Raw genomic sequence first — 23,427 nt, 5'->3', positions numbered from 1 at the left:
CAGAGCAGGACTGGCCAAAGTGAAGAAGATGGATATTTCAAATTCCAAATGCAGTGTGGTACTCCTGATAATCATTCTGTAGCTGCCTTACACATCCAGGGCTCTCAGGTAAAGTATCTGCTCTTGAGACTGTACCGTAATACAATTCTCCATCTCCTCAGCCTTTATGCTGGAGCATTCCTGTTTGTGGTGGAAACATTATTTGCCAGCCATTTGGCTAATCATTTTTAAATGATGGAAATAATCAACCTAGAACAATTATGTGACTTCCAAATTATTTTTTTCTTGTTTTAACTGTATGAATACTACAGTCTTTTATCTCCCCCTTCTCCCAATGTTTTCTAACAAAACAAATGTGGTTTTTGTCCCATTTTATACTTAGAAAATTCACGGCATTGTCGTGGCATGTGGCTACAGATCTCAAAGCTGAGAGCATGATTTTGGCTCTTGTTTTCAGTTTGCTTGACTGAATAGTTTATAACTACAATTTCAGAATTCCTTAGAAACATGAAACAGTCTTTGCCAGGAGTACAACTGCTTTCCATCTAAAATGCCAGCATTTCAGTGTGTCTTGCAACATTTTAATTAGCTTGCTTATGGAACCAAATACACTCATAAAACACTGAAGGCAAAAGAAAGTCTCCCTTGCCATAATTACTTTTTGTAAAGGATTTACTTACATTTTCATAATTATTCAAGTGTTTTTGTACAGAGAAGTTTACATTTTAAATGGAAAATTATACCTCCATAAAATCCACTGCAAATTAGCAGCTTTAATATAAGCATTCTAATTCTCAGTACAGTGCACTGTTGATACTATTGTGAGATCACACACTGGTTGTTTAGAAAGATAGATTTGCTGCAGCAACCTGTTAAATTTGAGTTATTGCCAGAAGATTTGTGTTGTCTTTAATGTAGCATTCTGTTGTCAAAGGAAGTCCAAGCTGTACATATTATTTGCCAATGGTTTAAGAAGCTCAGAATTTCCCCATGTCGGTAACAATAAGTATTTCAGCTCATAATCTTTCTCTGTTAGAGGATGTAGAGATAGGTTGAGTTCTATAAAAATAAAATTAGAAAAAGACGCAATAAGATTTCTATACCTGCATGTAAGTCAATTTGTAAATTTATATATTATTTCTAGTATCAGTGTGCCATACAGAGTTCCTGTGTTTACACTAGGATATCATTTATAGTACACAAATTATAAATTAAGTATAAATACGATCACTAATAATTGCTTATTTGTATAATAGAATAGAGTAGTAATATGCATTAATTCTTAAAATTAATGCTAAGGAATATAAATAAACAAAAATGAAAATAGAGATGAATTCTAATTTTATTATCCAGAAAAAGGCACAGTTAACATTATCAGCTCTTAATAGGAAGTTAGGTAGGTTCATGCTCTGGTAATATACAAAATGGAACATGATTTCTAATTTTAAATTTGTGAAGATTTCCTTGTTGCTTCTGGTTAATCATTGGTATTGACCAAAACTTTGTTAGATAGAATCATGAGAAGAACCATAACTGTTCTTCTGTCAATAGATCCCAAAAATGACAGAGGAATTTCATTAGCAATCGCGGAATTTTAGCTCAGGGATTCTTTTTTTTTTTTTTTTTCCAAAGAAATTATACACCCCATGACAGTTATTCTTATATGACACATCCCTACAAACTCTTAAGAAAGGTCATTGAAAAAAGCTTTTTAAAATAATAGCAGAATTTTGCATCTGGAGTCAGGGCAAAATATACCAATTTTTATAACTCCCCATTTAAGATTTGTCTTCAATTAAAGCTGAAAATGAAAAAGATAAGTGAGAAGTGCTGGAAAGGTTACATATAAAGCTTTGCATTAAATGAAGCACACATGTGAAAGCTCTAGAGAGACTAGAAGTAGAAATAAATTCTCAACAGCTTGATATATTCTGTCAGTAGAAATGAGTAAATGGCAAGTATTGTGTCAAAAAAGATAATAAGTTACGGAAAGGCTAATTTTGTGTTACCTGGTTCAGCTGAGGCATCTTAATGGGATTAAAGTGAGGAGAACATTCCAAGGTAATTACATACTTCCAGACTGTGGTTGTGTGTTTGTGTGTTTTAATGGAAAGAGAACATGTTGCCCTAGGAACAACCAGAGACTCTAAGGTTCAGAAGGAAATGACTTTTGGTACTTATGATCGTGTAAGATATTTGAAGCATATTTTATCATTTACTCAAATACTTTTTCCAGGTTTAAAACTCAAATTACCTTTTGCAAGAGAGAATGATCATCATTTGCTAATAATTATCTTTTACATGTCTAAACTAAGAGGTAATCCACAAACAATTAATTTCCAAGTCTTGCATCAGAACATTATGCCAGAAAGTCCTGACTATTTTGCCATGTGATTATAATTTAGAAAATGACAAACACATTGAACAATGTGTCCTGAGAGACTGAAGCCCCGTCCAAATCAGGAATGATTTGAAACAAGTTGCTAGAAGTCCTGTCCAGTTGCTTGAACCATATGGAATGGCTGATCTACAGCCTACAGAAACAACGATTTCATATGGCTCACTCCAATAATGGTGTTTTATGAGTTCTGTGACAGTACTTTTCACTTCAGCATGAAAACATTATTAGTTATCTATTGCATTGTAACAACTTACTCCCAAATTTAATGGTTTAAAACAATAAAGATTTATTATGTTGCAGTTTCTGTGAGTCAGGAGAGCAGCTCAGTTGCCTGGTTTTAGTTCAAGATCTCTTATGAGATTACAGTCAAAATATTGGCAAGGGCTGCAGTTACCTGAAAGGTTGACTAGGGCTGGTGGATCCATTTCCAAGGTGGCTTACATGCTGGCAAGTTAGTATCAGTTGCTGGCAGAAGGCTTACTTTCTTGCCACAGTCGCCTCTCTATAAGGCTGATTTACTGTCCCCACAGTATCGCAGCTAGCTGAACCTAGTGAGAGATCCAAGAGAATGAAAGGGAGTCACAATGCCTTTTGTGACTTGTTTTGGAAGTCAGGCACCATCATTTCTAACATATTTTATTCAGTTGAAGTGAATCCCTAAGTTTAGTCCAAAATCAAGAAGAGAGGAATTATACTCAGCCTTTTGAAGAGAGGGGTATCAAAGAATTTATGAACATATTTTTGAACCACCATAACAAGAGTAGTTACTCTGTATGTAAATATATGATTGATACTCATCCAGTATTTTTATTTTCTTAGTATTTTTAAAGATTTTATTTATTTATTTGACAGACAGAGATCACAAGCAGGCAGAGAGGCAGGCAGAGAGAGAGTGGGGGAAGCAGGCTCCCTGCCAAGCAGAGAGCCCAACACGGGGCTCCATCCCAGGACCCTGGAATCGTGACCTGAGCCGAGGGCAGAGGCCTTAACCCACTGAGCCACCCAGGTGCCCCACATCCAGTATTTTTAATACAAGTTCCTTTGTTCCAAAATTCGATATGTATTTTTCAACCCTGGTGCTCTATTTCTCTGACTACTTGTCTCCTCTTCATCTTGAATCTTCCTGCAGATTTTACTTTTCTTCCTTCCCTTGCTCAACATATCTGCTAAGGTGGAACATCTAAAAATAGTGTCGTTTCAGGGTCCTAAGAAACACTTGTTGTTGAACTTTCCATGTAGAAAGTAAAGGTTTTACTGGACTGGGGAAAGACATTTATTATTTTCCTGTTTATTTTAAACCTCAAAATCACACATTTTGGAAAGAGCTACCCCAAAAGTTTATTATAGGAAAACCTCCTTATTTTTGGCCAGAGTAGTTAAATTGTGGTTATGCTTAGTTACTAGTTAACTGTGAAGTGTTGGGTAAGAAGCTCAATGTCTAGACCTCAGTGTTCCTTATCTCAATGTTAAGATTGTCTCTAAGGTTTTATTTAATAGTAAAGATATTATATGAGTGATGTATGGAATACATCGTGATGTATGGAATTAGCTATACATAATAGGATAGTATAGAATTTTTTTTCTCTCTTCTGTTTGGTGCATTTGTATGGAACAGTGACAAAATATTTCTGGTATTTCTGATTCTTGTATACCTTTGTATACATTTTTTGTATACCTTTTTTGTAATGTTTGGTCCTAGCCCAGAAAATTTTTCAAGCGAATGAATCATCAACCAGGTATCACTTGGTCAAAGTGGCAATTGAAAAAGAAGATGGGCATGCACTAGAGACAGTCACAAGTATTTTCCACTCTTCTCCATCTCATCATGTCCATTGGCAAACTCCTGGAGCTGGGGAAGCTGGGTTATTGGAAGCTATATCCAAAGCAAATAACCTTTTAAAACCTAAAGTTACAATTTTGATATTAACATGAAGCAAATATGTTTTGTTTTTTTTTTCATACATTTTACATTCTTCTAGGGTTTTTTTTGTTTGATTGTTATGTTTTTGTTTTTTTTTTTTTTTTTACAGAATTGAACTCAGTTGTGTAGGAAACATTTGTGGTAACACTGAACTTGTTAAGGTAGCTTTCACATGCCATCTTGCCTCACTCCCCAGGAAGACTTTTTAAAGTGTTAATTTGCCAATTTGTGATTTTCTTCCTGATTACATTTGCGGGGAGCCATCTAGAGACATAATTAGTAGGAATGCCTTGTACTCGCAAAACAGTAATCGGATAAAAAGGTGTATGGAAATTTTTACTAACATCCAGTCTAGTCTGGAGACAAATGCAAAAGCTGATCATAAACATATGTGCCAGATCACAGCAAAACCTCTAATCTCAGAGAAAATTTAGCAACATTTTAAATCACAACAGGACAAATATATCCTAATATATGCTTGCTAATGATGGTGTAGTTCCTGGGTTATTTTCTCCCTCTCTCTAGGACAAAAAAATGCAAAATATGTACCATATCTAAAATACTACCATATTAACCTTAATTTAAATCCTGGGTTTATTTTTTATTTTTTTTAAGATTTTATTTGTCAGAGACAGAGAGAGGCAGAGAGCACAAGGAGGGGGAGCGGCAGGCAGAGGGAGCATACTCCCCGCTGAGCAGGGAGCCAGATGTGGGACTCCATCCCAGGACCTTGCGATCATGCCCTGAGCCTAAGGCAGATGCTTAACTGCCTGAGCCACCCAGGTGTCCCCAAATCCTGTGTTTGGATTATGCTAGTGAGAAATACCACACATATGTTTAGTACTTTCTCTTTGATTGGTGCTTGATTAGGAAATATAGGTATATAACTAAGTAAGAAATAGCAGTCAAGGAACTCAGCATCTGGAATCCAGCAATCCTAATCAAAAGAAATAAAGCAGTGAAAGAGTCTCCAAATAAGTCTGGGACATTTTATGTCTAGAAATGGTGAAAAACAAATAAACAAACAAATAAAACAAAAAAATAGAGAAAAATTAATTTGTTATCTGGAAATAAGATTGGAACTAGTTTTTTTTTGTTTGTTTGTTTTTTTAAATTTAATTCCAGTGTGGTTAATATATAGAGTTGTATTAGTTTCAGGTATATAATATCATGATTCAATAATTCCATGTTTTACTCAGTGCTCATCAAGATGAGTGTACTATTAACATTTTGATTTATTATTTGTGTATAAATTCTATACTACTGTTATTGTTAATATCTGGTATTTCTGATTCTTGCCTTTGGCTACATCAACTATCCCTAGGTCTGCTGGATTGCTAAAGGAGAAGGACTTGGTGGGACAGTCTACCTGGTCTCCAGCAGGCTCCATTCTGCTTATTTCTTTAAGGACATACAGAGCTATTGAGTAGTCTTACAGGTACACACACATCCTCCACCCCACCTCCTATTACTTTATTTTTTCATTTTTGATGTCTTTTCTCCTGATTAATTCTTCACATTCCTTGAAAGCCAAAGACAATCAATGTCCAAAGAAACTTTCTTAGCGGTGGGAGAATGAAAGTGATTCATTTTATCCCTCAGAATTTTCATTTTAATATACTTAGGCTTTAATTGTTTAGAATATTTTTTAATTGAAGCCTGGCATACATACACAAAATCATACAAATCGTAAGTGTACAGTTCAATGGGTTTTCACAAAACAAATACATTTGCATAACCAGCATGGAGTCAAAAATTAGAATATTAGCATCCCTAGCAGCCCTAGTAGTTAACCCCTCTCTGATAATAATAATAATAGATTGATTTTACCCATTTTAAAATTCTATATAAATGGCATCATGTGGGAACCTGGGTGGCTCAGTGGGTTAAAGCCTCTGCTTTCGGCTCAGATCATGATCTCAGGGTCCTGGAATCGAGTCCCGCATCGGGCTCTCTGCTCAACAGGGAGCCTGCTTCCTCCTCTCTCTCTTCCTGCTTCTCTGCCTACTTGTGATCTCTGTCTGTCAAATAAATAAATAAAATCTTTAAAAAAAAATGGCATCATGTAGCATGTACTCTTATATATGGCTTCTTTGTAAAATATTATGTTTGAATGATGCATTGTTTTTATTTGTAGCAATGGTTCATTTATCAACACTAAATAGTTTTCTATTACATGAACATACCAACATGTAGTTATTCATTCTACTTTTGATGGAAAGTTTGGAATTGCAAGTAATACAGATATGAAAAATGTAATACATGTTTTTGGGCTCATCTGTTATATAGTATGTTTCATGTCCTCTTCTCTGTACTTTCCATCTATTTTGCTCTCGGTATTATAGTCTAGATGTTGTATATTGATCTCTCTTCCAGTTCATTGATCTTTCTTTAGCTGTGTCCCATCTATCATGCTGTGATGTCAGTTATAGTATTTTTCAATTAAAAAACTTTCCATTTGATTTCTTTTCTTATTTTCTGTGAAAATTCTTTACCTGGTCATCTATTTGCTTAAAGATATTAATCACAGTTATTTTAAAATTTCATGACTGTCATGACTGTATTATTTGTGTCACTTAGCATTGCCTGTCTTTTTTTTTTCTTTTCATCTTATTTCTTAATGTCCCAAGAAATTTTAGTTTCACTGTTAATCTTGTGTGTGAAGAATTTTAGTGATGATTTACCCTATCCTTTGGCAGGCCAAAAAGAGCCATGTCACCTAAGTCCAGTTAGACCTTGAACTAATTCGATACTAGTTTGCAGTCTTGTCTACCTCTGGTTTACCCCCATGGTATATCCCTCCAGGGATCCCAGTTAGAGCCTAGAGGGTTTACTGGTGCCACTCCCTTTTAAAGGGCTTCAATTTTGATCTCCTGAGCACTGGGGGAATGCTGAAATACCATACCACTCTTTGATTGTATTTGGTTGCTTTACACATACTTTCTCCTTGGCTCTATTACATCTTTTCCTGTGTAGCTTAATCAGATAATGACTCAATGGGACAACAGGTCTTGGGTGCCAGTCTCACTTATGTGAACCTTACTTATCAATGGAATTTTGGTCAATCAAGTCCTAGATGCCTTGTTGTACCAGAACTCCAATTCTTGTTTCCTCAAACATCTGAGGTTACCAAAAGCTCTCTTGTATTTTATGATGCTTAGCAGCTTCTCTATGCAGCTTAGTCACATCTTGGTATATGTCAAGAATCAATAAACGTTCCAAAGAGAAAGCCATTGTACAGAAAACCTAGCTTACCTCAATGAAATTTTCCTTCTCTCCAGGATCTAGCCCTTCAAAACTGGCTACTTCAGCAGTTCTCTCCTGCTTTCAAATCCACTGCTTAAAATTTCATTATGTTACTTTTTGCTCTTAGCAGGATTATTGGTTTGCTGTAAGAAATCTCAACATAATTGGAAATGGAAGTTCTAGGCTTGAAATTGTTTTATCCTATTTTTTTAAGAATAAATACTTAAATGGTAATAAGATGAAGCATTTAAGACAGTAAATTTAGGAGAAGTGAATTATATTCACATTATGTAATCTTAAGGAATTTGGGTAAAACAGAGATATTATTTCCTTACCTGTGACTGGAATAGGTCAAAAGAAGCAAATGATGCCAAAGTTAAAAACTTAAAATAATGATCATTAACAGTACTCCTAGATTTTATATTTTCACAGGTGTCTGCTTTTTACAAGTCAAAGATACAAATTTTCTTTGCAAAACTTATGTAAGGCAGTTTTCAAATGATTTGACCTGATTTTTTCACATAGTGTAAACATTATCCGTGTATACATGTTCTTTTGGATTTATATACATGGTTTTCTGCTCTACAACAAACATACAAACTCAAATATTCACATGCATGTGCATGCACACTTATTCTAAAAAATCAGAAGTAAACCTTCTAGTTGACGCTAATAGGCTTTATGTGTGACACTACTAATTAATCAGGAAATGAATATAATAAAGCCTTTGCTGTACATTGTAGATTTGACCCAGTCCAAGAACTGCTAGAGTAATTTAATTGAAAGCTACAGATGTGTCTTTACTACCTAAAGTTTTTCATTTCTTTCACTTATTAGGAGAAATGAAAGTGAGGTCAATTCCTTAGCTTTGAAATGTCAATATGCTATTTATGTTTGCTACACATTGAGTTTGTTTTCCAAATAAAACACCAGCTTTAGAAAATGCGCCAGGTGTTCAGGGTTGTTTTTCAACTCGTTCAAGTCAGTAATACAATTCTGCCTAAAGTCCTGTACTATAAAATTATTGAATTCATCAAATCTATTGAAGTAGAACTGTACTACTCGATATGGAAGACCTACAGAGTGTAACTCTTAATTTCTACTGCTGAATTCTAATTAAGATTAGCAAAATTCACTCTAGAAAGGCAGGTTCCAAAACAAGGAAAAAAGGGAATGATACTTGTTGAATTACTTTTTACCTTTATAAAAGTGCTTTTATATTTTTTTATATAATTTCAAACTGATAGAAAATTTTCAAGAATAGTACAATGAGCTCTCACATAGACTTTATCCAGACTCACTATTATTTGAATTTGGGCCAACTGCTTTATTGTTATCTCTCCCCTTTGCACCTTCCCTCCCCTTCTCCTTTCATATTTTTGAGTATTTCAAGGATCGTTGGAAACATTTTGTTCCATTAAACCAGTATACTCTAGTGTGTTTTCCTAGGAGCAAGGATATCTTCTTACCATAGAACAGTTATCAAAATCAGGAAATTTAATATTGATATAAAATGACCAAATCTACAGGTCATATTCAGATTTGTCAATTATTCCAATAATGTCCTCTGTACCCATTTATCTGTGTTCTGTCCAGTGTAGGATTACACGCTGCATGTAGTTTTCTTGTTCTTTAGAGTTCTGTTGTGAAACAGTTCTTTGACCTTTCTTTATCTTTATTTGTGAAGAGTACAAGCCAATTATTCTGAAGAATGTTTTTCGATCTGTATTTCTGACATTGTATATTTGAAATGTATTTGTTTTCTTGGTTGCTTTCTGTATGCCCTGATAGACTATGTCTAGGAAATGTATCTGTCTTGCTCAGTTGTGTTTCCCCATCGTTAGGTTTGGTACACATTAGGTATTCAGTAATTGATTTTTGAGTAAGTGAGTGCTTATATGTGGCATGCATTTTATGCATATTATTATATTTCCTGGCTACAACTTTGAAATTGAATTATCCTTAAACCTACTTTGCAGATAGGGAAACTTAGGATCCAAGTCTACTAACCACCAAAGTTATCCCAGCTATTAAGTGATTAAAAGTGATTAAAAGCCAGGTCTCCCTTGGTCAAAAATGTTTTCACTTCAAACTCTGCTCACTCTCAGAGTACATTTTTTTTTTTTTTCATTTTCTGGGCATAGTACTTCCCAATTCTAGTGCCGAATTTGGAATTCATTATGCTGGAAAACCATTAAGAGATAAGTGTAACTGGATAGAATGAAATAAACCTAAGCACTAACATTATTTTTATCTGCTCAGTACGTGAACACATGCATTTTCCTCAGTTCAGTATCTTCTAAAGATGTTTCATGGTCTCGTATTGCTGGTATCCAAATACAGTTTATAAGAATAGAAATTACCTCTGAACATAAAACAGAATATTCTGTTACTTCAAAATCTTTGAAATTGGAGACTCTTCTCCTTTTCTTTTTTTGAAGGACTGACTGCGGAGCAAGTACTTAAGAATTCTCTGAAGCAAGTGTTTATAAAGAGCCCTAGGGATATATATTTTTTCATTTGTGAAAATGTTTTCACTTTGTTGGACATATAATGACGCCAACTGCAGGTTTTAGTAGATGAAGGAGATGCTGAAAGAGATAAGAAATGATATTTCATATTTAAAACCCTTTAAACGTAACCAGTTTTAATTTTTTTTTTCCTGGCTAATGATAGTTGGTTCATTCTTTACTCAAGATTATAAATTGATTTGTAAGTCGAATGGTTTTACACGTTTTGGATTATTGTATAAAATTGAATTAGAAGAATTAAACGGGCGTGGTATGATGCCTAGCATTTATATACCCTTTATTATATCCCTAGCACTGCACAGGACACTTAGCCTGCAATTCATTGAGTATGGATTATTCATTGAGATTCAACATCATTGTTGGAACCATCATTTTTATTTATACTTTGTTGTTTTTATTTTTTTATTTTTTTAAAGGTTTTATTTATTTACTTGACAGAGAGAGAAATCACAAGTAGGCAGAGAGAAATGGGGAGAGAGATGGGGAAGCAGGCTCCCTGCTGAGCAGAGAGCTCTATGCAAGGCTTGATCCCAGGACCCTGAGATCATGACCTGAGCCGAAGGCAGAGGCTTAACCCACTGAGCCCCTCAGGCACCCCTATACTTTGTTGCTTTTAATGTGTATTTCTGGAATCTTGGGTATGCATTTATCTTTAATTACCAAGAGAAGAAATACCTAAAGCTGTCATAAAGATATCTCTTACATATTCATTGTATTATATCTTAAAGGCAGTTGTATACAGAAATTATCTGACCACCAGGGGCAGCAAATTATAAAATAAAATGTTTTTAGAAGAGGAGTGCATTGTTTTGACTGCTTTAGATATTCAGAATGTAAATTCAGGCCAGGAAGTTTCATATAAGTGATAACTGTCTTCAAAATCTTAGGTAATAAGGATAGTTTGGGTAAGGAGAGGAAGAAATGAGTAGAAGAAGCAATAGGAACTTCTTCTCTTCCTTATCCTTAGCTGTTTTTCCACATACTACCAATAGCTAGATCATTGATTGTAATCTGAAAAATTAGATTGGTACTGCTCACCCTCCTCCTGAACACTGCCTTCACCCTATGTCCAAACACACCACACCATACACAGAGCCAATGCCACCCCAAAGATAGAAGATAACGTGCCAAACAGTTGATAAACTTCTCCCAAATGGGTGCTACAACAGAGCTGTAAGTGGCACACCCCAATTTGTGCAAGATTTAACATTTTGTAAAGCCTGTGAATATTTTAAAGTATTTCTACATAAATTCTATGTAATCTCTTCAGAAAGGATCATGTGGCCATTTTGATTTTTTAAAGCCAGGTTAGGACTGTTGAATAACAGATACTGCTGGGGGGCACCTGGGTGGCTCAGTTGTTTAAGCATCTGCCTTCAGCTCAGGTCATGATCTCAGGGGCCTGAGATCTAGCCCCTTGCCTGGTTCCCTGCTCAGCAGGGAGTCTGCTTCTCCCTCTGCTCCTCACCCCACTCTCATGCTCTCTCTCACTCTCCCTCAAATAAATAAAACCTTAAAAAATAATACATTTTCACAGAGGTCTCAACACTTTGCTAGCTAACGAAAGTGGCCAGCAGCCAGCACGAATATTGTGTCAGATTTCCCTTCTGGAAACTGAATTTCTGGATTCTCTCTGAAAGAAATCAGTACTTCCAAGTTTTAGATTCTTTTTTTTTTTTAAATATTTTTATTTATTTGACAGACAGAAATCACAACTAGGCAAAGAGGCAGGCAGAGAGAGAGGAGGAAGCAGGCTCCCTGCTGAGCAGAGAGCCTGATGAGGGCTTGATCCCAGGAACCTGAGATCATGACCTGAGCCAAAGGCAGAGGCTTTAACCCAATGAGCCACCCAGGCGCCCCACCAAGTTTTAGATTCTTATAAAAGAAATAAAGAACCCAATTTTCTTTAAGTATTTAAAATCCAGACCAAACTTCTTTCTGATCTACATGTTGCTAACTTCAGAAATCCCTATTTACTATTTACTTCTCTTTATGTCTACCACTAGGATTCTAATCAAATCCATAGTCATTTCTTTGCAGCAATGATGTCTAAAACTTCTTTTTTTACATTGTCCATGATTTATTCTCCACATTAATTGAAACGGATCTTTCAAAGATACTCATATGATCATATCTTTTTTTAAATTTAAATTCAATTAGCCAACATATAGTACATCATTTGTTTCAGATGTAGTGCTCAGTAATTCATCAGTTGCATGTAACACCCAGTGCTCATCATATCACATGCCATTCTTAATGCCCATCACCAAGCCATCCAGTATCCCATCCCCCCAGCCACATCTCTTACTCCGCTTTACATTCTTCAGTGTTTTCCTATTGCTTTTAGGATTAAGGCCCAGCTCTTTAAGCTGGCCCAACAATTTGAACTCCCAACAACCAAACTCATCTTCCTTTGGGGTGACCGGTCTTCCTTTTATTCTGTTCCTTTTAGTGACATTATTCTTCTTTCAATTTCTCATAGGTTCTATGGTCCTTTTCAGAATTGTACAAATGTCCCTCCTTCTTTGAAAATTGCTCCTCATCAAGTCCACCATGCTCTCCCACTAAATAATGGATTTGTTAGTATCTTTTAGTACTAATGTCTCCAAGGAAGCCTTTCCTGAGCCCCCAGAGAGGTCAGAAACCCCTGATGTCACAGCTCTTGACATCTCTACACTACGGTGTTTACCACAGTTTTAATCTAATACTTAACTGGTTAATTAGTTGTTGAATGTTTGTCTACCATTCTAGAATTAAAAAAAGATGGAGATCACTAAATCCACAAAATATAGCACTTAGCTAAATGAATAAAAGCTTGGATGAATGGTTAAATCAGTCAGGGCATGGATAGATGGATGGATGGATGGATGGATGGATGGATGGACAAATGGATGGTTGGGTAAATGAACAAATTAAAATGTATGTATATAATGTAAGCCCATGTATATGTATATGTATATATGTATATAATTGTAAGCCCATGTTCTACAAATATATGAGTATGTTTGCATGCTAAAAGATAACCTCAATTTTTATTGCTTTTGTTATTCAGTAATAATTTTGAAAGTGGGTTCTCTTTACCTCTCCTTGTTCAAGTCAATTTACCACAGAAATATAATCTTTCTAGACTTTGAAACTATAACCTGAATCACTCCTTTTGTTTGCTATTTTCATTTGTATTTAGCTTGTATTGTAGTGTTAGGAGAAGTTACTATCTTTGCTACACATGCTTTGACATTCCATATCACACTGAGTGGGAGGTAGGGTATCTTTTGAGGTGGAGGAACAATGTGCATGTTTTGTTTTTTTTTTCCCTAATTATTTTTTCTAATTATTTCTAATTTTTTTAGAAAAGATTTTATTTATATATTTGAGGGAGGGAGAGAGAGAGAGAGAGAGCACAAGAAGGGAGAAGATCAGAGGGAGAAGCAGACTCTCCATGGAGCTGGGAGCCTGATGTGGGACTCGATCCTGGGACTCCAGGATCATGACCTGAGCCGAAGACAGTCGCCCAACCAACTGAGCCACCCAGGCACCCTCAATTTTTTTTTTCTATTATTATCCATTGTCTGGAAGCTACAACAGGCTCATTCCAAAATATTAGGGAATCAGTTACTCATTATTGAAATATAACAATGGTAAGGTTTATCTTCCATGTTTTTCCCCTGGGATTATTTGTAATGGAAAAAAAAAAAAAAACCACTGGTGTATAATTTAAAAAGAGAAAAAATAATATTATAAACAGACATGGTTTATATTTAGCAGATTTTCTGACTGCTAAGCCCCAAGCCATTCTGTCTTAATATTTATTTGGATTTCTTTTTCAATTGTGAAGCTTTCTGCAACGATTTGGAAAAACAGGTTTTCTGATTATTTTATAATTTGGCAACATAATTTACTTCTACCCTGGGATTGTATTACAGATGAAAATGTCCATATTCATTGACTGAGAGGAATTGTTTTATTTTTTATTAAGTATACAGCTTCTTGTCAGCAACAATAATGATAATAACAATACATTAAGAGCTCCCATTTATTAATTATATAACATGTACCCAGCAAGGGGCACCATATATATTGTCTCATTTGGTCCCACAGCAAGCCTATGGAGAAACATTATTTTCCCATTTTAGAGATGAAAATATTGGGACTTTGAGATATGAAATTTATACAAAGTCCAGCAATTGGAAAGCAGTACAGTTTTAGATTTTATCTAATAGCAGGTCTCTGGGTGCCTGGGTGGCTCAGTGGGTTAAGCCTCTGTCTTCGGCTCAGGTCATGATCTCAGGGTCCTGGGATCCAGCCCCGCATCGGGCTCTCTGCTAGGTCGGGAGCTTGCTTCCCCCTCTCTCTCTACCTGCCTCTCTGCCTACTTATGATCTCTCTCTATATATCAAACAAATAAATAAAAAAAATCTTTTTTTTTTAAGATTTTATTTTTAACAGAGTTCACAAGTAGGCAGAGAGGCAGGCAGAGAGAGGAGGAAGCAGGCTCCCCACTGAGCAGAGAGCCCAGGACTCTGGGATCATGACCTGAGCCGAAGGCAGAGGCTTTAACCCACTTAGCCACCCAGGCGCCCCTAAATAAAAATCTTTAAAAGCAGATCCCATACTCCTTATATATGCTGCTGTAATTCAGGGTCCCCACCTACAAAATATAGGTGGTCTTATGATCAGCTAACAAAATGATTTTGCACAAGCTAGTATTCTTAGGTAGTGATAGAATATGATCTACAAGGCTTAGTTACACCAATTTTAAAAAGCACTAAGGAAATAAGGATTTTCAGGGAGGAGAGAGATAAGCCTGTACCTGTCCATTCCAATGAATTGTAACAGTTTTATTAAAAGAGAGTATCTCCATAACTACTGTGCTCCCATGACCTCCTTCTCTTTCTCTGTGTGTGTGTGCACATGCGTGTGTGCCAGTATGTGGAGTAGCACTCAGGTAAAGTTAACACTTGGGCATATCAGGGGTGGTCTTGAGAATCAGGATGCTTATTTATTTATTTATTTATTTATTTATTTATTTTAAGATTTTGTTTATTTATTTGACAGAGAGCGAGAGAGAGATCACAAGTTGGCAGAGAGGCAGGCAGAGAGAGAGGGGGAAGCAGGCTCCCGACCTAGCAGAGAGCCCGATGCGGGGCTTGATCCCAGGACCCTGGGATCATGACCCAAGCTGAAGGCAGAGGCTTAACCCACTGAGCCACCCAGGCACCCCAGGATGCTTATTTAAATAGAACTGTTTCATCCAGTACTGTATGCTACCGGTACCCCCAAATTTGTGATCAGTTAGTACACTGAATGAAGCTAGTGTATCTATTAATGTCTAATAAAATTAACATTTTATTCTCCAATACAGTAGCAGTACAGGTGGTCTTGTGGGCTACAGAATGGAGAATTGAAGGGGAAAAAAGTCAAACAATATGTTGGAAAGGCAGAGTAAAATGTGTTATCAGCTTTTCAGCTGTGAGGGGAAATCTAGGTTGGGGGGAAATGACATGAAAAACAGGGATGGCCAGATGGTTGTGTTCGGAGGCAAAGGGCTGGGAACAAAGCCTGCCATAACCCAGCAAGCCAAGCTGCACACCATTACAGCAATATCTTATTTCTATCCTCTGGGCAGAGTTGTGTCATATGAGTATATAGAGATAGAAAAGAGCATAATTTTACTTTTAAGACCATTGAGTAGGATTGCAGCAGGAAGTTTTTCCTCCCAGAAGAATGTCCTTCTTTTGCAGACATGGATGAGAGTTATTATAACCCACAAGGACACTATTATTCTTAAGGTAGGCAGGTTCATGAAGCTTAGTAATGGGACAGAAGTTGTGTCTTTGGCACCAGGAAGCAATAAACTTATCCCAAAGTCACTACCAGAACAAAGTTGCAAAACAGAAGTAGAATTTTAAGGAAAGAGTATAGTTGGCAACAATGATTGCATTTGATCACCTGCCAGGTTAAGACAACCTTAATGCAAGAAGCAATTAGTACCAAGGCGTACCGAATATTCAGAGGATAATACACCTTAAATAAAGGTTAAATTGGATCACTTGTTGAGGAAAGACTATAGACCACAAGATAAAATATTATAGATTTCTTTCTGCTTAATTCTGGAATTGGCCCCTGCAGCTGTGCATTTCTCTTTCTGAAAGCGGCTCATTTCATGATTATTTTGAGAGACCATGCTTAGCATAACACTTCCTCAAATTACTGGAATCATGAATCAGTTCTTATCACTGCACAGGCATACCAGAAAGCAGAAGGTTTCATCACTGTGAACATGTTTCTCTGATATATTGATTGCTTTAAATATGATGCTTTGTTGGCCAGGAACTCCCTCCCAATTATTGAGTAGTGGAAAAATTTAGTTTTCCCAGGGTAACTCCTTAGTTGTCTCCTTTTTTATTTATTTATTTTAAAGATTTTATTTATTTATTTGGTAGAGAGAGAGATCACAAGTAGGCAGAGAGGCAGGCAGAGAGAGAGGGGGAAGCAGGCTCCCTGCTGAGCAGAGAGCCCGATGTGATGCCAAATGATAACATTGGACAGAACCAATACTGCTTTTTTTTTTTTTTAAGATTTTATTTGTTTATTTGAGAGAGAGCATGAGAGGGGAGAGGTCAGAGGGAGAAGTAGACTCCCCGCTGAGTTGGGAGCCCGATGTGGGAATCAATCCCAGGACTCCAGGATCATGACCTGAGCCCAAGGCAGTTGCTTAACCAACTGAGCCACACAGGTGCCCCAATACTACTTCTTAGAGTAAAATTTGAAACAACTTTATAAACAACAACAAAAAAAACCCCTTCATAAAAAAGGTAGGGTACCCCCCACCTCAATTAATATTATGAAATTAAATAAATTGAATCAGCTTTTATCTTATATCTGTAGCTATTTACATGTACTCTGAAAGCAATGGTTTTATAAAATCTAGTTTTATGGGAATGTTTCACAATTTTATGACATATTTAAGGTAGTGGATAGTATGTCAAATCCGTTTCCTTTCGGATCAGGGAAGAACAATTCAGCTTTAGTAAGTTAGCAAGTCAAGCTCGATCATCACCATATTGTCTCAGTGTGTTGATAAACTTACTTTAGAAATAGTATTCCACCATGTTTTATATCCTTCTTATTTATAGTTTGAAAGAAGGTTGAACAAATGTTTATTGACAATAGCAAAACTGAAGGATGCCTGAAGCCAGTATGTTCTTTGAAACAGTGGGGGAGAAATAGAAAAAAATGGTCAAAGAAAAATATTCCATATGGGTCCTAAATGTTTCTGTATATGAGCAGCATTGACTGTTAGAAGACCCAAATTTTTCAAATCCATTGATCATCTAAGAGCTGCTGTAATATTTTTCTTATGCCCTACAGTCTGCTAACTATTTAACTATAACTTTAAGCTCTTCTCACCACTCACTTTAATCTGTCTATGATAAATAGGCACTAATAAAGGACTCTGTCATTTAAATAAATGGCATCCTTCATCACTTCCTTTTAACAGTTTCTGCCACCCTTCATATTATCAGTACAGCTGACAAGTAGCAAAATTAAATGAATTGAGTCTCATCTCTGCCTTGTAGTCTGCCTACCATCTGGAAGGTTATCAATGCCTTGACGTCTGTGTTTCGGCCTCTGTTATTTGCTTCAATTTCAAGAGATTAAGGTAAAATATTAAACTTAAATTGTCTAATACTTCTTGCTACTACAAATATTAGTGCTAATTGGTTTTTTTAAAATTCTTTTCAACAAGTCCATTCAAATAAATATCAGTGGTTCGTTTGACTTTTTGATTATAACTAGTCAGTGTTAGACCATAAATTCAAATATTTGTGGTTAGAAAAATAAGCAGTAATGAATACATACAGAGGTGTTGAGAAATGTCACTTGTCTTAAATTATTATTGTTATTATTGTTATTGTCTTAATGAAAATGACAAAGCACTATTAAAATAATTTGTTTCCTGTTGAATTGCATGTTTTTTTATGTCATGGAATGTACTTTTGAGAAATAATAACCTGTTTTAGAGGGAGGCATGCTGACAAAAATTGTGTATATGGCAGTAAATGAAAGGGATATGTTGAATATATCAATATGTATTACAAAATTTTTAAATTGGAAAATGTAACCAGCAATATATTTAGTAGTACAATACTAGACGGGTTTTCATTAATGTCAGAAACCGTCTAAATTTGCTCGCTATCAGTAATATCTTTTAAAGTTATTCTGAAAGTTCTAGTCACTTTGGTTAGAAAAGAGAGAAAATAAGAGGTATAAATATTACATAACAGGAAAACAAATTTGACAATAATATGATATCCAAAGCACTACTGAAGAATATTACAAATTCAATAAAATGGTTGTAAAATGAATATTAAAAAGTCAGTATTTTCTAAAACTACTTCAAACAGATTCAAATATATTTTAGAGTAGGAGGGTATGTTTCCTACTCCTGTTGAGGACCTGTCTTCCAGCATGACTGGAATGTTCCATCAGGCATTCTGAGTTCTCCACAGTCTGACCCTGATCCAAGGCAGTAGTTTGGAATCCTCATATTTGGTGCCATAATGGAGATGGGGACAAGGATATGGCTTATGGTTAAGAATCTGGGTAAATAAACTCAGGTTCTTATTACTTGTGAGAAACTCATAAAGATGTTCGCTTCCCTGATTTATGGAAAATTAATTATCTGTATAACTCTTGTGTTGGTACAGAACTGACTTGCCTTGGATACCTAATATATGATATAATTAAGCTTCCTGGCACAGTAATTTGATGAGTGGATCCAGAATATTAAATTACATAAAATGAGAGTTAACAGAATGGCCAGAATGATGCAAAATTTAGACCTGTCCAAGTTCTTGCTTGGTTTGGCACCAACTGATGGTGTTTGCTTGCCCTGGCTTAAGTAATGAGAGAGATGGTTCTGGATCCAGTGGCTACCTGGGGGCTTCCTGGACAACATCAGAGCCTTAAGGAATCACCAACTTAGGTGATATTTGTTGGCCAGATTTTGGAAGTTAAGCATGGGAGAATATTGGAGATGAGAGGATCCATCCTCCCTCTCCCCATTTCTTAGGGTGGAGTGACTTGGATTTTTCCTCCAACTTTGTTCTCTTTTTCATTTTCTATCCCGTACCCCTCAAGAAAATAGGAACTTACTCCTACACTCCACCTGTGTCCCCTCTGCCCTCAGCCAGTTTGAGAAAACAGCCAGGAAAAAGGTTAAGCCAGTCACTGATAGTGTTGCACTAAGTTTGTGTTATTATGCTAACAATATTGTGTTATCAGAGAAGGAAGGATTTCATCCTGCTGTTTTCCTTTGTTTGGGGAAAGAACTTGTCATAGCTTTCCATGAAACTCTACTTGTCACAACACAAAAGTCTCTGTTGAAAAAAAACCTTGAATTTTCATGATAAGAAATAATTATTTAAGGTCATGGTTCCATACTGTGGGCAAATGTGGTCCAAAGCTCTTCAGTAAACTCCCAGTAAATCACTGCATATTTTAAATTTCTCAAGGACAACACAGCCAGTCAGACACAGTACAAATCACTTTATTGAGGCTATTTATTTACAGTTTCAGGCTTAGATCATATGTATTACTTTTTGCAACATTGTATTTTTGTATAGCTTAGTTTGTGGTGGTGGTTGTGATAAAAAGCAAGTACAACACAAAATCAGTGAGGAATAGGAAATGACAGTGAAAATGTTCAATCTTATTCTTAAGTTTGAGAAATTATGTCAGGCTTAAGGTATGAGCATTTCATTATTAAGAAATTGTGGTAAAGAATGAAATAAAAATAATGTTTTATTTTCATTAATATTTATTATTTAGTCATTTGGCAACTAACTTTTCTAGGACATTAATATTTATTGTTTGGACTTAACTGCTTAAGAAACAGGACTCACATATTTCTTTTATCCCAAAAGTACCACGTAAAAATCACTAAGATACTGTGAGTGCCACAAAATGAGAAAGTCTGGAAATCTCTGGGTTGAGGAGTTATTCTTCTTGCTCTTTAGGTCCCTGGAATTGCATGAAATAATAGAGTATCCCCATTATGAGAAATTGCCAAAAACTACAATTTTGAGCAAGTGGAACTCTATGTGGTTACTTGAAGCAAAATATATATAGAGAGAGAGAAAGAGAGAGAGAGAGAGAGAAATGGATTACTTTCTTGAGATAAATTCCATCTGCAACATGTCAAACATCACCCAATAAAAACTTGTTTCCTTGTGTCTTTCTGTCCTTGTTTCATGTTTTCAGTCAGCTCTTGTTTGTTGATGATATTATAAGTGTGGCTTAGCAAAACAGATTGGAAAGGGTCTCATTTTAAAACAAGACTCTGACAGTGTTTTGTTGTAGATGACCTGTAAATTTATTGTTGTGTGTACATGTGTGGGTACTACTGTAATTGGAAACCACCTTTTCTAATTTACTCTAATATCCAAATACTGCAGTGATATTTTTGTGTAAGCCTAAATTAATTGTCCTCTCATCCTCCATATTCATTTTAGTTACATGAACATTTAAAAAAATGAATGGCTGGGCTTATTATTTACTGAAATCAAATGAAAGTGAAAAAAATGTTCTGTATTCCTTGAATGTTAAGAAAGTACAGGGTTGGGATGCCTGGGTGGCTCAGTTGGTTAAGCTGCTGCCTTCGGCTCAGGTCATGATCCCGGAGTCCTGGGATCGAGTCCCACATCGGGCTCCTTGCTTGGCGGGGAGCCTGCTTCTCTCCCTGCCTCTGCCTGCCTCCTTGCCTGCTTGTGTGTACTCTCTCTCTCTCTCTGGCAAATAAATAAATTATTAAAAAAAAAAAAAAAAAAGAAAGTACAGGGTTTATGTCAAACCAAACTGTTAGTTAATGTCGTTTTCCCGAAAGCTGTATTATTTGAAAATATTCCCTATTAACTGAAGCTATTTCATATATTGAATTTTAACCACTTGGTGAAACTTTTGATAAAAGATTTACTTGGAAATAACTACTTAATCTTACTGGTTGTATTTATTCAGGAGATTTCAAGTATATCATAATGGAGATAGTCTTGGAAGATGAGTCAGAGGATAATGACAGGAAAAATCACAATGGAATTTGAAAAGCCCGTTAATTCCACTTTTTCCAGATGTTTTACTGCCACTTGCAGACTAAATAGTTATCCACTGAGCTTGATGCGACATCTGAGAGGAAAAAACAGTATATTCCAAGCCCTAGTTTGTAAGTGCTACTGCTTGAAATATTCGTTTCCCACATGACCTCTACAGTGTTTTATTACAGTTCATTAGACAGAGACAGGGGTGTAAGGAGACACTTGAGGAAAATCCAGAAAGGAGAGGTGATAATATTGTAGAGTATTCAGATTTGATAATTGTTGTAGTTTGTAACCCAACAAAGAACATAAAGTTAAAAAATAAAGGAATCGGCCACCTGTAATCTTGATTTTCGTCTGGCTGAATGTGTTCACCGGAGAGCAGAGGAAGAGAATGTGTTTAAGGCATCATGGGAAGCCTTTTGGGAAGTCCTATGTAGCTCATAGATTCTCAACATTTTACATGTACTTTGCCATTCTACCTTAGGTAGCTAAACTTCTTTTCTTTGAGGTTAGTTTATCTGTGGAAATGCAAAGTAAGTAGATGGGCCTGCTTTTGGAACTTCTTTGAAATCATCAGAAATTAATATCAATCAGGTTCATTTTATTATAGTATCATATAACAAAACTTTTATACTACTCTTCAAAAATTACTTTATACTTACATTAACCAACATTTATTGATTGTTTTGTGCCAGACTCTGAATTAGAAGCTTAATTTGACTATTTTGTTTAATCATCACAATCATTCTCTGAGTTATGTTCTTTTATTATCCAGTATTATCTATTATTATATCTATGTATCTATTCTTATCTATTTTAAGGTTGAGGAAACTGAAATTCAGGGAAATTCCAAGATCAATGGACAATAATGGAAAAAGGACTTGACCCCAATCCATTTGATTTTTATTTAAATTCCTTTTTTTTTCTTTTTTTTCCTTTTATTTAAATTCCTTTTATTTAAATTCCAGTTAGTTAACATATAGTATAATGTTAGTTTCAAGTGTAGAATTTCATGATTCATCACCTACATACAACACCTGGGGCTCGTCACAAGTGCCCTCCTTAATACCTATCATCTGTTTAAACCATCCCTCCATCACCTTCCCTCCAATAACCCTAGATTTTCCTATAGTTAAAAATCTGGGGTTTTCTTTCTTTCTTTCTTTCTTTTTTTTTTTTGCCTCTCTCTTTTTTTTCCAGATGTTCATCTGTTTATATATTTTTAATTAAAAGTTTAATTAAAAGTTTGTACCTCCTAATCTCCTTCATCTTCATCTTCACCCCTCCAATCCCTCCCTGCTCTGGTAACCAAAAATTTGTGTTTCTGTTTTATTTTTGTTTTGCTGTTAGTTTGACAATTAGCTCCTATAGTATTTGTCTTTTTCTGACTTATTTCACTTAGCATAATATGATCTATGTCCATCTATGATGTCACAAATGGCAAGATTTCTCTTTTTAATGACTAATATTCTGTTGTGTCCATATATACCACTTCTAGTTTATCTGTTCACCTATCATTGGACACTTAGTTTTCTTCCATATCTTGCCTTTTAAAAATAAGGCTGCATTAAACATAGGGGTACATAGTTCTCTTTGATTTGTTTTCATTTTCTTTGGGACAATATTCGGAAATGGAATTATAGTATCACATGGTAATTCTGTTTTTAATTTTTTTGAGGAATCTCCATACTGTTTTCCATACTGGTTGCATCAGTTGGCATTTCCACCAACAGTGCACGACTACTCCTTCATCTCCAACTCCTCCTTGCCAATACTAATTTTTTTTGTCTTTCTGATACTAGCCATTTTAACAGATATATTACCTCATTGTGGTTTTGATTTACATTTTCCTGGTAATTAGTGATTTTGAGTATCTTGTTATGTAACTGTTGGCCATCAGTGTATCTTCTTTGGAAGCATGTCTATTGAAGTTCTCTGCCCATTTTTTAAATTGGGTTGTGTTTTTGAATGAAAGTTGTATAAGTTCTTCATATATTTTAAATATTAACCCCTTATCAGATATGTAATTTGCAAATATCTTCTCCCATTTAGTAGGTTGCCATTTTGTTTTATTGATGATGTCCTTCACTGTGCAAAATATTTTTAGTCTGATGTAATTTCATTTCTTTCTTTCCTTCTTTTTTTTTTTTGTTGCCCTTGGCTGAGGATATTAGCCCAAAAAATACTGCTAAGACCATGTCAAAGTGATTACTGCCTATGTTTTCTTCTTGG

This window comes from Martes martes (assembly GCF_963455335.1).
Source record: "Martes martes genome assembly, chromosome: 1".
NCBI lineage: Eukaryota > Metazoa > Chordata > Mammalia > Carnivora > Mustelidae > Martes > Martes martes.
This window is presented reverse-complemented; position numbering follows the sequence as displayed.